We start from the raw sequence: 14,381 nt of genomic DNA, 5'->3' as shown, positions 1-14,381 counted from the left end.
CTGACGATTAGAATTGGGAGTTTCCCCTTAAAATCCCCGTATTCCACCCGGATGTGGTATATCCCAGCTGTGGGAATCCCCTTCCCCTGGTAGTCTAGGAGGGAGACCCCGACGGGGCGCAACTTGCTCTGGGGAACCCCGGGACAAAGGCGGGAAAACAAAGCCCAAGATAGGAGAGAACGGGAAGACCCGGAGTCCACCTCCATCTGACAAAGCTGACCTTCGAGTCGGACGGCGGTGCTTATTTTGCGGCTGCCGGCGGGAACGTGGGATGCCTGGTAGACCACGCAGTCGGCGCTGGAGGGCTGGTAGGTTGAGTGGCAGTCCTCAGCTCGCCTCGCAGGACGTGGCTGTTGGCGGCGTTGCGGTGCCTGGCGCTGGTCGCTGGGCTGCATAAACGACGGGGCTGGCAGGAGAGCTCGGCAGACCCTGGCGAGGTGCCCTTCTCCTCGGCAGCGGCGGCAGATGGCAGAGCGGAACGGGCAGGCTGCGCGGCTGTGGCGGCCGCCACATCCGCGACAAGGTGCGTTCGAGGCTGGCTGAGCGGGCGTCGGTGGTTGCTGTGGTGGCCTCCGCTTCGGCTGCATTCTCATTTGTCCGACGGTTTCCTCCTCCTCCTCCTCGTCTTCGGCAGGAGAGAGGTCGTCGACGAGGTTCGTCTGGGTGGAAGGCCCTGCGGCGGCTTGCGCGGGGGGGTTCAGCTGGAGGCGTTCGATGTCGGCCGTGGATTGTTCGGAGAGCTCCGCTGCTCGCGCGGTCTCCACGGCTTGCATCAGGGTAATTTTGTGATTCCGGAGCATGCGGCTGCGCAAATGCACGTCGCGGACCCCGCATACAAACTGCTCCACGAGGTTCTCCTCCAGGTCTGCAAAATCGCACTGGGCGGCCACTGTGCGCAAAGCCTCAAGGAACTGGCTGATTGATTCGTTGGGCTTTTGCACTCGGCGGCGGAAAGTGAAACGGCGTGCGATCAGAGAGGGTGAGGGAGCGTAGTGGTTCCTCAGCCTGGACATCAGCTCGTCCCACCCAAGTTTGTAGGCTGGCCTCGGGGTGGCCAGGGCTCTCGCAGAGGCGAACATGGAAGGCTCACAGCAGGACAGGAAGAAGCTGCATTTCTCCTCGTCGGTCTGTGCCTGGTTCTTCGAGGCGATTAGGTAGCACTCGAAACGCTCCATGAAGCCGTCCCATGATTCTCCGGTGGCTCCGCCGAATGGCGCGAAAGGAGGAAGCGATGATGCCATCGTGGTGTGGAGCCGGAGAGAGGGAGAAAAAGGGCGGAGAAAATTTTGCGTTCGCTGCCGGAGTTCTCAGTCTGAGATAGCGTTCGTGCTGGTTCAGACGCGGTGGCAGCTGGCTTGTTCTTCTCCGTGGTCGCGGGAATCGGAATCCCACCTTCGTCGCCAGTTTTGCATCTTGGAGCGAAGGGAAAGGACGCGACAAGAGGTAAGTAGAAGTGACTTTTATTCAGCTCATAGTAACTGCGATTCAACGTGGCGTGGTTCGCGCCATACATTTATACCCCCGGGTTTGAACGAGGAGCCAATGGGGCGTCGAGTAGCTCGACCAATCAGGGCGAGGATTGAACCGGCTCCGCTCAGGAACCAATCAGGAAAGGAGTCCTTTATTCGCGCGCTTAGGTTTCCCGCGCTAGTATTCAACACACAGCAAGTGGCAGCACGCTAAGCCATAAACTAAGATTTCCAAACCACAGTGTTCACACAAATGAAGACTCCAAACATCTTTGTATGTGATGTATTAATTAATGCATTGATACATGTAAAGTTCCTCAGTACTTTAATAATTGTCAAAATACTTTGATAATTCATGTGTTTGTTGTATACAGTATTACCATAGCTCACTTAGGAGTCTCATTTGTCATTCCTGTGCTTTGTAAGGGTGACTTTGAATACAAGATAGCATTTGGATATTGAAAATAAGTGAGTGAGAACAGTTAGTGTCTTTTTAGAAGAGCAAGGTAATTGTCTTGCCTTCACTTTTTGGGAAACTAACATACCAGTATGGCTGTGAAGTACTGTAGGTGCCAGGATCACAAGGAAAGGCATTTTCCCCCTGTTGTGTGGCAAGACATAAATAGAGCTGCAAGAAGAATCAGACTCCATTACACTCCCAATGACATCATCACAGTGAGATGTTATGAGTCCAAATTGCCCCAATATTGCCTTGCAATGAACTGAATTATTTTCTGACTAAAATAGTCAAGCCTGATAAAATCTAATTCAATGAAATGACTCTGAAGCTATAGGTTACAATACAGTTCTTCCACAAGTGTGGAAAGAAATGGGCCCAAACCAGCTGAGATATTCCTGGCATCATCCAGAAACTGGAATGCGATGGTGGAACCTTTCATATAAGTTTTATTTTTAAGAAAAATGTTTTGCATAGGCAGTTCCTATAATGTAAAATAGCTGGATAGTTTCACAATGCACTAACTAGTTTGTAGTGTAGTTATTAATATTTCCTTAAAAGATTAGAGAATATTATGCTACCATTTTTTAAACAATTTCTATTTCATTTTTGACATGGGATAAACAAAGCAACTGGCGATATTACAAAAGTGGCCCCCTAAACATTTTTTCATCCCCCAAGTAATATCAACATATTGCTGAAATTCAAATATCACTTCCATCTGTGCTTTTTTCTTTGCTAATGATCAAATTGCAGCCATCAACATGAAAAAAGGAAAGGAAATTAAAGGAAAGGGAAGGGAAGGGAAGGGAAGGGAAGGGAAGGGAAGGGAGGAAGGAAGGAAGGAAGGAAGGAAGGAAGGAAGGAAGGAAGGAAGGAAGGAAGGAAGGAAGGAAGGACTTAGTTCTTAAAAGTAGGCTTATGAGTTTGAAACCATTCTGGAGTGAACTAGAATATAATTTCAATCCTGAAAAGTGTTAAATTGGCATCATTGCCATCATATAAAACCTGCCATATTGTATATGGGTCTATTTTAGCAAACAGCAAAAATAATAATGTACTTTGAAAAGGAGTGCATCTGCCAAGATATAAAGCTGCAGAGAAGTAATATGTGAATATGGCAGATACTTCTCTCCTGCCTTAATGAAGGCTCTTGAGCTCCACACCACAAGAACCGGCAATCCAATCTTGACTATAAGGAACACTGGAAGTATTTCTTCTTTTGTAATATACTTTAGAATAACAGAGTTGGAAAGGACCTTGAAGGTCTTCTAGACCAACCCCGTGCTTAGGCAGGATACCCTGCACCACTTCAGACAAATGGATATCCAACATCTTCTTAAAAACTTCCAGTGTTGGAGCATTCACAACTTCTGGAGGCAAGCTGTTCCACTGATTAATTGTTCTAACTGTCAGGAAATTTCTCCTTAGTTCTAAGTTGCTTCGCTCCTTGATTAGTTTCCACCCATTGCTTCTTGTCTTACCCTCAGGTCAATGGTGGGTTTGTACCGGTTTTACTACCGGTTCACATGTGTGCGCGCAACGCTTCTGCACATGAGCAGAAGAGGCCGGGCAGGTGGGTGGAGCCTCCCACCGCCACCACTACCGGTTTGGCTGAACCAGATCAAACCGGGAACAACCCACCTCTCCCTCAGGTCCTTTGGAGAATAACTTGACTCCCTCTTCTTTATGGCAGCCCCTGAGATACTGGAACACTGCTATCATGTCACCCCTAGTCCTTCTTTTCATTAAACTAGACATAGCCAGTTCCTACACCGTTCTTCATACGTTTTAGTCTCCTCTAATCATCCTGGTTGCTCTCCTCTGCACTTTTTCTAGAGCCTCCACATCCTTTCTACATCGTGGCGACCAAAACTGGATGTAGTATTCCAAGTGTGGCTTTACCAAGGCATTATAAAGTGGTATTAACACTTCATGTGATCTTGATTCTATCCCTCACCCCAATCTCTGCCAATATAGTTCTAAAGCATCCAAAATGCATATAGATAAATAGGTACCACTTCAGTAGGAAGGTAACAGCGCTCTGTGATGTCATGTTGACCACATGACTGAGGAAATGTCTTTGGGCCGTGCTGGTTCAGTGACCTTGAAATGGAGATGAGGATCAGCCCCTATAATCAGTAACAACTAGTGGACTAAAATTTGCAGGAATTCCTTTATCACAGGAATTAGTGGAGTCTAACCCATCACATCACATCATATATTGTATCATATGTGTATGTGGTACATACTGTGTGCACACATGTCTGCATAGGCTATACACCTAGTAGACACATACTTAACTAATTTATCAACACAATTGTCTTTCTGTAAGTTCTGTCTCTTAATAGGGATATATATATATAAACTATTTTTTTTGCCAAAGATCCTGCTGAGAGCAGATTTGGTTTTCACTTGTAGCAGATTCATAACAGGTTGAACAGTAGGAGGGATCAATCCAGCTATTGGTGGGGGGGGAGAGAGAGAGAGAGAGGAGAGAGAGAGAGGAGAGAGAGAGAGAGAAGAGAAGAGGAGGGTGGGGAGGAGACGAGATGAGATAAGGTAAGGTAAGATAAGGTAAGGTAAGATATGGTAGTGGCATGTGATAATGGCATTTAGAAACCCATCTAAACATAGGAATTCTTCTGGGCAGTGTAGAATAAAACATATAAAAAGCATCCATAGGTGTAGAACTCTTACCATACAAATTGACAAAATATAGCAAGACCGAGGTTTACAACCAAATTATTTTCCCCATCTTGTGAAGCCTTTCTTATCCCAGATGCTGTTTTTCCTTTTTATTTAGCGCTATCTCTTGTGTTCTCATAGTTGGCTAACGCAATAGTTCTATGCCTTATAGCAGTTCACTATCTCGTGATAAGGGCAATCTGGTATAATGCAGTATTGACATTATCTACATTTCTTCAGATTAGCATTCCCCAGTCTGGTGCCCTCCTCCACCTCCAGACTCGCAGCAGAATTCCCAGGATACCTTTCCTCCACTAATGTTGGCAGCCTGGGCATTACATCCAGAAGGCACCACCATAGAGAAGATGGCTTTGCTCATATCTTCTGTGAAGCAAAGCACCCCTTCAGTATTTTATACCACCCATTTCATATTGTGCTATTTTATTAAAACAAAGCATCATTGAATTAGATTTTATTAAAGTTAATCCTTGCCATTTCTTTGTATCGGTTTTACTTGCAGCCTACAAGACACCCCTATCAAACAAATTGTACCCACAATGATATAGGTCCTTTTAATGTGTAACTTAGCGTGCTTTGCAAACCCAGTTCATTCACACTATGGTTAAATAACAGTTACAATTTAAAATCAATCAGTTCATTACAGTCTTAGACCAGAGACCAGAACAAATAAAAACGCTCAGTAAATATACAATTTAAAATTCTAGTATAAAATAATAAATAGCAACTAAAATCTATAATAAAATCCAGTCTGTGAATTATACATGGTCTAATTATACTAAAATTACAATCCATAAACTGTGTGGCCCATTGTGTAGGCTAAAAGGGAAAGGACTAAGCAGTGCAAAGGGTTTGCCACATTTGTTATATAACATAACTATGGTGGAGTAGACACGTTGTCAGATGTGCCTTACTCAAAATCCGAGAATGAACAACCCCAACTCCATTTGATTAGAGAAAGATACTTTTACGGGACATGAAATGAAAACAGTGAAAGCGAAGCAAGATCTGAAGCAAAAAAGCGCAAACTTGTACGTATCAAACATTTGCCCCAAACCCTCCCCCGTTACCCCAACCCAATGTCCAATCTTCAGCTCCCAAAGGTGTCATGTGGGGTGCATCTTCAAATGGCCTCATTCAGTTGGTATGCAGAGACAGTTGACCTTGACCAAACCCGAGCCATCAGCATGTGCAGAAGATGGTGAGAACAAAACTCCCTAATCGATATATCCTCCGGTACCTATTCCCCTCCCCCAAATACCATAAGCCCCCACCCTCCCTGTTCCTATGGCAGCTGATAGCAAGCAGGCAAAGTAGAGGCTGGCACACATGTTTTCGACAAATCCCCAGTGCTGCTGCACAGAATCTGGCCACCTGCACTGTAGTTCATCTTTAAGCAGCCACTGAAGATAGGTAGTATTGGAACGGCCAGGATACCTAGCAGTTATTGGCAGAATGTTTTTTTCCTAATCGCTGTATCAAAGGAATACCTAAGGAGCATGTGACCCACAGTCTCCACCTCTCCTGAGCCACAGGAACAGAGTCGTTCTGTCAATGATATCCTTTTATACAGGACGGCCGATGGAAGTACATGCCACCGTGCAAGTGAAAATGCTTTCCAGTGGTTTGCTGACTCCAACCGGCTAAAATAGCTGGCAGGAGCAACAACACATCTAATGGCATCTGGAGCCAGAAACAGCGGAGCTTTCCCTAAGTCAGCCTACCTCTTGATGTCCTCCACCCTTTGTCGCAAGGTTTGTGTTAGATCGGGTGAATGGATGAGGCAGACTCAGGCTAACAGTAACAACAGCTCTTTATTAGTCAACACTATGTACAATCCAGCAAAGACTGTCTGGCAGCAGCCCTTTTATAGGGAGCTGTCATACGTCTTAACCAATCACCTTTGAGTATTTTCCCGCCGGATCAGAGGACCTTGGTGGAAACTACCATACTATTTATCAGTATGTAACAGCTTGTCTTGCTAGGTCCTAGTCCATCTTGAGTATTGAAGCTGGGGAGAAGCCTAGTTTAGCAAGGTTGGACTTGACAGCCTTGATCCATGATAAGGAGAATTTGTCTTGGAGGATTAATGGAGCAAGACCTTGCGGAAAGAAGTTAAGCTTTAACCAGAGATTTAAGGACATTATACAGATTCTTGCTTTGACTTTTGTCAATCCTGTCTCTTGGTGCAGAAGTGCATTTGAGACACAACATGGCATCAGGAGAATTGTTCTAATGAACTTTTTCTAATGATGTAAAATACAAAGCTGACGGTCCGAGCAAGATCCCATAAAGAAGCCGTGCTAGCAACTTGGCCAGAAAAAGCTTGATTGTGGCAAGAACATAATATCCTCCCTTCGTGTAGAAAAATTTAAGGATGGCACTCACTGATCTTTGGTCCAAGGCATATTGTCCATGTGCTTTTCTTGAACCATTGGCCTGAATGACCACCACTAGGTATTTGAAGGTGGTTACCTGCTCTATTTTGTGGCCATTTAGATACCATGAATAAAGTTTTGGCCTTTTGGCAAAGGCCATGATCTTTGTTTTCTTGTACTTTATATCCAGTTTATTGTAACTACAATACTGGAAGGTCTCACAAGATTCTTTTAAGGCAGTGGGTCTCAACCTTCCTAATGCCGCGACCCTTTAATACAGTTCCTTATGTTGTGGTGACCCCCAACCATAAAATTATTTTATGTTTTCCGTATTTTTTCAAAAATGTGTGTTTTCTGAGGCGACCCCTGTAAAAGGGTCATTTGACCCCCAAAGGGGTCCCAACCCACAGGTTGAGAACCACTGTTTTAAGGCCTACTGGTGTCCTGGAGAGGATCAGAGCATCATCTGCATAGAGCAGTAGGGCGATGCTTCGATCACCTATTTTTTTGGGGGGTGTACAATTTAATACACAGGATCAGTCCCATCACTGTATGTGAAACAATCTTAGGAAAATGGAAAGACTGGGCTAAAAAATGTAATGGAAAATATTAACAAAATGGAGCAACACAAAAATTAAATTTTAGGAGTATGGTTTTTATTTATCATTATAATGTTTTATATTGTATTTTAATTATATATGTCTGTAAGCTGCTTAGAGCTGCCTCAGTGAGATGGATAGCAGCATAGAACTTTAATAATAAATAATTGAAAATAAAAACAAAAATAGCATTGGATCACATCCTACAAATACAATTCTTAAGAGATATCAGTGATATGAATGATGAACATTTTCTCTTGAGGCTTAAAAGAATACTGAGTCACTCTTTTGCAAATTTGTGAGTACTGTAATTATCAGTACAGGACAAGCATGATAGAATATACCTTCAATCACATATTGATTTTACATTTACATCACAAATAATAGGAATTCACAATGATGTTTGCTAAGCTCTCCACTGATGTGCTGCCTCTTTCCTGAGTAGTAAGTCTTAGGTAGTAAGGCACAGGACATGGAAAATGTTTAGAACAGGGGTGTCCAACCTTGGGAACTTTAAGACTTGTGGACTTCAACTCCCAACCAGTCAATTCTGGGAGCCAGAATTTCCCACCCAGTCAATTCTGGGAGTTAAAAGTTCTTAAGTCTTGAAGTCCCTGGTTTAGAAGTTCAAAGACAATGCTGGCATTATAACGGTGTACAACTTGGAGTGCAGCTTCATAGAGAGTTCTTAAAGCTGTTTAAAAAAAATCATTTATATTGAAAGTAGCCAAAAAAACAGTGCTTGATTTTTTGTCTGTTTTTCCTTTTCTTCGTACCCTCCCAATAAAACTTTTTTTTTCCACTTTGAAAAGTCAGATGTTTAAAATAATCCACTACTACCCATTAAAGCAAAAGTCAGTATCTGGTGCTGCTATGATTGTTGGATCATGGAGTTGGCAAGCTTACGGATTTGCTCATCTCTCAAAATTCACTCCAGGACCATTGAGCCTCACCCATGCAAAACAAGAATGTCTTTTGACTGCACTCCCATATTTTCTGTGCAAAGCTGCCCAGCTTTAAACCCATGTTGTGGGCCCTCCTCTAAGTTACTCTGAACTTCCAGAGTCATGATCTACACAGTTTGAACGCCTCTGATGTTAACGTGTAGCTAAAATAAGCCTACAGTGGTTTTTAAAAGCAAACTCACAAAGAAAAATAAATAATTCTTAAAACTAAAGAAAAAGTGTTGTTGTTTTTAAAAGCACTTTAGATTCACCCCTGAGATGATAGGAGAACATGAATTCTTTCTTCTTTATAGTCCAAAATTTATCTCCAGGAAACCAACCTTTTCCACCTGAGTGTTAATTCTCACCAATTGAGCCTATAGCTGGACTAGAGCAATCTTGCTGAGCCTTAGGCCGCTAGGGGGCGTGCCAGGGCCATAGCAATTTCCTGCCCTGCTTAAGAAAAGAACGCCTTGTAAGCGCGCAGGGAAGGAGAGAAAACGGGCGGCGTGTTGCGCGTTTTTCTATTCTTAAAAACAACACATTCTTACATAACCGGTACATTTGTAGGTCATATGTCTTTGCTTATTGCCTCGGTTTTAACACTGAACCTGGAGAGGAGTTTCAGTTTAACACCTCCTCTTGCAAAGAGGCAAAGGAAATGAAAAACACAGAAACAAGCAAAGTAGAGATTTGAGGCAGGCGTTTGTGGGTTGTGCATGTCTACTATATACTATGTATATACTGTGTTTTGTGTTTCTGTGTTTTTAATTTCCATATATATATATATGGAAATTAAAAACACCTACCTCAAGGGATCACCTAGCAGGGAAAATACAACCCATCTGCTCCCGCTCCTGTTTTTGTTTTTATATTTAGAAATGACAAAACAGGGATTGTAAATGGCATCTAATAGCTGAAGTCCACATTTGTGCTGTAAATATGAAATTGGGATGGATGCTAAGAAGCTTTGCAAACTCGAGAAATGAAAGACAGGCATGTAGTGGACTGGAAGCAGTGGGGGAAATGGGAAATGCTGAGCCTCTCTTAACACAGCTGATGAAATAACTGACCCCTCTGCATTGTATATGTGGGTGAGGTGGGGAGGGGAATTTTCCACAGCCACATCCTTCTGATAAATGAAATGAAAAAGCAACATTATTGGGCCACCTGCTTCTAATTCCTAATTGTGGCAACTTAATTCTGAAATTGTTTGTTAGCTGCATAATATTGGAGCCATTAAATGTACGAAGAAGCCATTACATTCTTTAAAACATTGCAGTGGATTAGAGAGAGTGCAGTTTAATATTAATGTTGTGTTTTGATAAAATAACTTTTCTACTGAGGAGATAGGCTAAAATTAAATTTTTGTCTGCGGGGAAGAAAAAGAAAATCCAAGAGATAAAGAATAGGGGGAAAAAACAGCAGGGGCATGGCATTATTGAAACATCCTAAAAAAAATAACATCCCAGCTGTTTTGGGGAAAGTTCAGCTATATTTTGACAAAGAAAATATGTTTCCCCTGCAAATGGTAAGAAACTTTTTTTTACGAATCAAAGACGAACGTTTTAACACTTCATAGGGTACATGAATATGCTGAGAATATGTCGGTATTTTCTTTGGAGATTTCTCGTGTTTGCTTAGTAATACAGAGTGAGAACAATAAACAATGCCAACACAAAATGCCTGAGATACATTTATTGCTGTGAGAGAGACAGGTAGAGAAAGAGTGTGAGCATTTAATCTCTCTTGGCAAAGGATGTTTGAAGAACGTAAGCAACCTACGTGATTGTTCTCATTTTACTTAATTTAATTTATTTATAATATTTATTGGTGTATGAGAATTTTAAAGCATACAACGTCAAATATATAAACATATATTTCAATGTTTATTTCCTGTGCTTGGCTACATGGAGGTTTGGTTCTTCATTTGCCTGTTTACCAATCAAGAATTAAAAGACAGTAGGAATTCTAGTTTATTGGATAACTAATCTGAAATTTTCTGATTGTTTAACTTTTTTTTTTTTTAATGAATCTTTAACATGAGATTTGCTGGAGTATTTAGAAAAATGTGGCGAGCACTCATGAACATCATTCCTATTTTCTTTATATACCGGTAAGATGGAACGCCTCTCCTAAGATTATGCATTCTGCAACACGGGTATGCAAGCAACAAGTGTAAACGCAAATAATGCTCTCTTTAAGAAATGAATTAATATGAAATATTTGCCCTTATAACCATTTCATATTGGTATGTCAATATTTCTGTACTTTGTCTCTTTTTTTAGTACTTGCTGCACATATATTACATGTTTTGTCATGTAGGTACAGTGCAATAGTTTAAGAACCTAGACTAGAAAAAATTGGGTTCAGGTCACCTGTCTCACTGGGTGACTTTCAGCTGTTCATTCTCAGTTCATTCTACCAGAAAGGTTTGTTGTTCTGAGAACAGTCACAGGACGCCCCCTCCCCATTAAAGCACCAGGAGTTATCAGAGGAAAAGCATTATAAAAATTCAGCAATAAAGTAAGTATGTTTGTATAATGAAAAAATGTACTTTGCATAACAATTTCCATCCATAAATTTAAAAATTCAAAGTAATTATGGTATGTCACAATAACAAATCAGTTTTTAAATTTGAACTCAGTTTAAATATCTGGTGCAAACCTAGTTTTCCTGTTAGAGTTTTCCTAGCATTCTTTGTAATGGACTAAAAAGATAATATAATATCAAATAAAAATTATGTTTCTTTAGAGCAAATTTATTTCATATATGTCTTTTTTATTCATTTTGGTGAGAAAGGAGATACTCTCTTAAGAGTCCAAATCTCAGCATGAAAAATAAAATAAAGTTTAGCTTATCAAGGGTTGAAACTGCCCCCTGGCCTTCCAACAGCAGCAAAGCCCTGTCAGTTTGAAACCAGACAAAATTGAATAACTTTTCTATGATGTTTTTCACTATACTGTGGTAGCCAAATTTCTATTTCCACAACTTCCTTGATTTGTTGGGAAGTAATTGTAAGAGTATACATAGAATGAGTGATAAAGCAATCTACATAAAGGAGAATTTAACAAACCTTTGGGCATGTGAGCTCCTTTTTCCTTCTTTGGTGAAAACACAGAAAGGAATAGATGTCTTTATTTTGTTCAATAGGAATTATGAACATGTAATCCTGTACACTGCTGAGTTACAATTCCCAGCACCTTTCACCATTGCCCATCATCATTTCAATATAGCAGATTAAGCATATGAAGAAAAAACTAGGTGGCAAAGTTTTTTCATAGGGAAAGAGCAAAGTAAATGAAAAACAAACTAACAATCCTAGCTAAGTCAATTCAATGCTGAATTTCAAAAGTGAATGAGAAGGATGCCAAGCAGAGTCATAGCTCATCAGAACAGCATATGCTTTGCATACGAAGATTCCAGGTTCCATCTCTGACACCTTCAATGAGGACCCTGTTTCCATCAGATATTTTTACTCCAGATTCTCATCAGTCCTGGCTATTTGTCAAGAAGAATGGACTTTATAATCCAACATGTTAACAACATATGTGCTCGCTCTCTCGTATTAAAAAGCTTTCATGTAGTACAACTGGAAGAGACAATTATCCTGACACTTTGGAGAGATGTTCCTGAACAGAAGATACAACACCTAAATGGGCCAATGATCATATACATGACTTAAAGCCAATTCAATATGCTCACCAGGCTCAAGGTTGACTCAGCCTTCCATCCTTCCGAGGTCGATAAAATGAGGACCCAGATTGGTGGGAGCAATATGCTGATTCTGTATACCACTCAGGGCTGTAAAAAGCACCATGAAGCGTTGTATAAGTCTAAGTGCTATTGCTATTGCTCTTTAGTAATGGTTGCTTTATTTTATCCCATAATTTCAAACTACCATTGATACCTGTTATGTGTGACAACATCTGCTTTGAGAAATGCTTACATCAAACAAGGATTTAACCTTTTTAACTTTGCAATCTGTAAATATGACCTTGTACTCTATGATATATCAATAACTACCATTTCACTCATTAGAAATAGCGGCTACCTAGATGGATAAAAAATCCCAAAGAAAAACAAACTTTGAGTGTAACTAACAGTGAACTTCTGCTTGATTGTTGTGGGAAGCTGAAGTGAAGGGAGATTTTAATAAATATTTCAAGTTTTATTAAGAATACAAGAGAGATTTTGATATCCAAATAAGAACAATTCCTTAAATCAGCATTTTCTAAAGGAGCACTGTCAAGATTCATTCAGTAGCTCCTTATATATAAAGTAAAAGGTTTTGATTCTTCAAAACTTTTAGTTGCTTGGATCTCTTTTGACTCCAGGCACAAGATATTTGCAAGGTTATCAGCAATTTCCACTGTAGAATATATTGATTGCATATAATAGAAATATTTGTTCCTGGACCAACCTACTCTACACCCGTTCCTAGTCCTCTGAGCATTTTTTTAAAAAATGCTGCTTATTCTGAAAAACTGGTTTAAGTGGTTGAAACCTGCTCATTTTCCTTATTATCCACTGGCTACTCCAAATACCATGATCTGCAGTTCCTCTGGCCTGATATGCTTTCTTTATCATGAGTCCATATGTTCAAATTTCTTCTTCAATCAGTAAAAATCTCTTAAGTGCACCTTTGACTTTATTCAAGTCAAATTTTATGTTGTTAAATTCTAGATTCTTAAGATAAGATGCAGTGTTCAGCAATGTACTGCATCGCACTGATTCATTTAGTCTAGTCATTTCTAACATCTCTAAAATGTTTAAGAATTACTATCTGACCTATGAACCATAGGATTAAACTTGTGACTTTCTATACATTTGACAATTTGCCTATTTTCTTTCTCTACTAGTAAGTAATCATTTTCTAATGAAAATGGTCAAATCATCTGGTTGCATCAATACTGCATCAAAAAAATCATTGTTTTAAAAGGAATAAGATTTATTTTGTGCATAACTATGAAACTTAAAGAACAGTTGTTCCTTAAAATAAGTGCTAGAACTGTATAATGCTTCAAATTTGATTCCCAGCATGCATTTCAGATTGTACATGGGTCCAAATACAATGGCTGTGCATGCCACTACACCATGAGATCCGTGGTGGAATTCAAAAAGTTTTACTACTGGTTTTGTGGGTGTGGCTTGGGCGTGGCTTGGCAGGCATGGCAACGAAGGGAATTTCCATTCCCACTCCAAGGGAAGGTTACTGCAAAATCCCCATTTCCTCCCAATCAGCTGGAACTCGAAAGGCAGAGACTAGATGGGGGCAGGGCCAGTCAGAGGTGTTATTTACCAGTTCTCCGAACTACTCAAAATTTCTCCTACTGGTTCTCCAGAATACCACCTCTGCCTGAAATTTACGAATAGACATGGTTGCTTTAAAGAGTTGAGTCAGATACTATATTAGTGTTCTCTCTCACACCAAAGGATGTTTCTGGAATTGAATCTGAAGAATTGTACAAGGTAACAAAAACACCATACTCCAAAGACACCATACTCCAAAGAAGATGTCATCAACACTTTCTGTGTCGGTTTATACATAACATCACATCAGGGGTGGGTTTCTGCCGACGTTACTGCTGGTTCAGTGGACACACGATTTGCTTCTTGCGCATGTGCAGTAGGCTGTAAATAGGTCTACGCATGTGCAGAACATTAAAAATGTCAAAAAAACATTCTGCGCCAACCAGGGAACTGGTTCAGGGTGTGACCAGCCTGCCATATACTGTTTCGGCAACCCAGTCGCAATTTCCACTATTGGTTCGTCCGAACTGGTGCAAACTGGTAGCAACCCCCTCTGTATCACACTAAGTTATGCT

At 40.9% G+C, this 14,381-nt stretch overlaps 1 protein-coding gene and 1 long non-coding RNA gene across 2 annotated transcripts in view; one reads left to right on the top strand and one right to left on the bottom strand.

Moving 5' to 3' along the window:
* VRK1 (VRK serine/threonine kinase 1) overlaps positions 1 to 14,381 on the bottom strand; it is a 99,917-nt gene that overhangs the window by 42,008 nt on the left and 43,528 nt on the right. The gene's annotated exons all lie outside the window — the stretch shown is intronic.
* The window catches only part of LOC106552934 (uncharacterized), a 14,460-nt gene continuing 10,722 nt past the window's right edge, over positions 10,644 to 14,381 (top strand). The window contains exon 1 of the long non-coding RNA XR_015698361.1: positions 10,644 to 11,079. This is a non-coding gene — a long non-coding RNA (uncharacterized LOC106552934). The remainder of the gene's footprint in view (positions 11,080 to 14,381) is intronic.

This window comes from Thamnophis sirtalis, unplaced genomic scaffold (assembly GCF_051295495.1).
Source record: "Thamnophis sirtalis isolate CommonGarterSnake01/CBP01778 unplaced genomic scaffold, rThaSir2_p1.2 scaffold_1, whole genome shotgun sequence".
NCBI lineage: Eukaryota > Metazoa > Chordata > Lepidosauria > Squamata > Natricidae > Thamnophis > Thamnophis sirtalis.
This window is presented reverse-complemented; position numbering and strand designations above follow the sequence as displayed.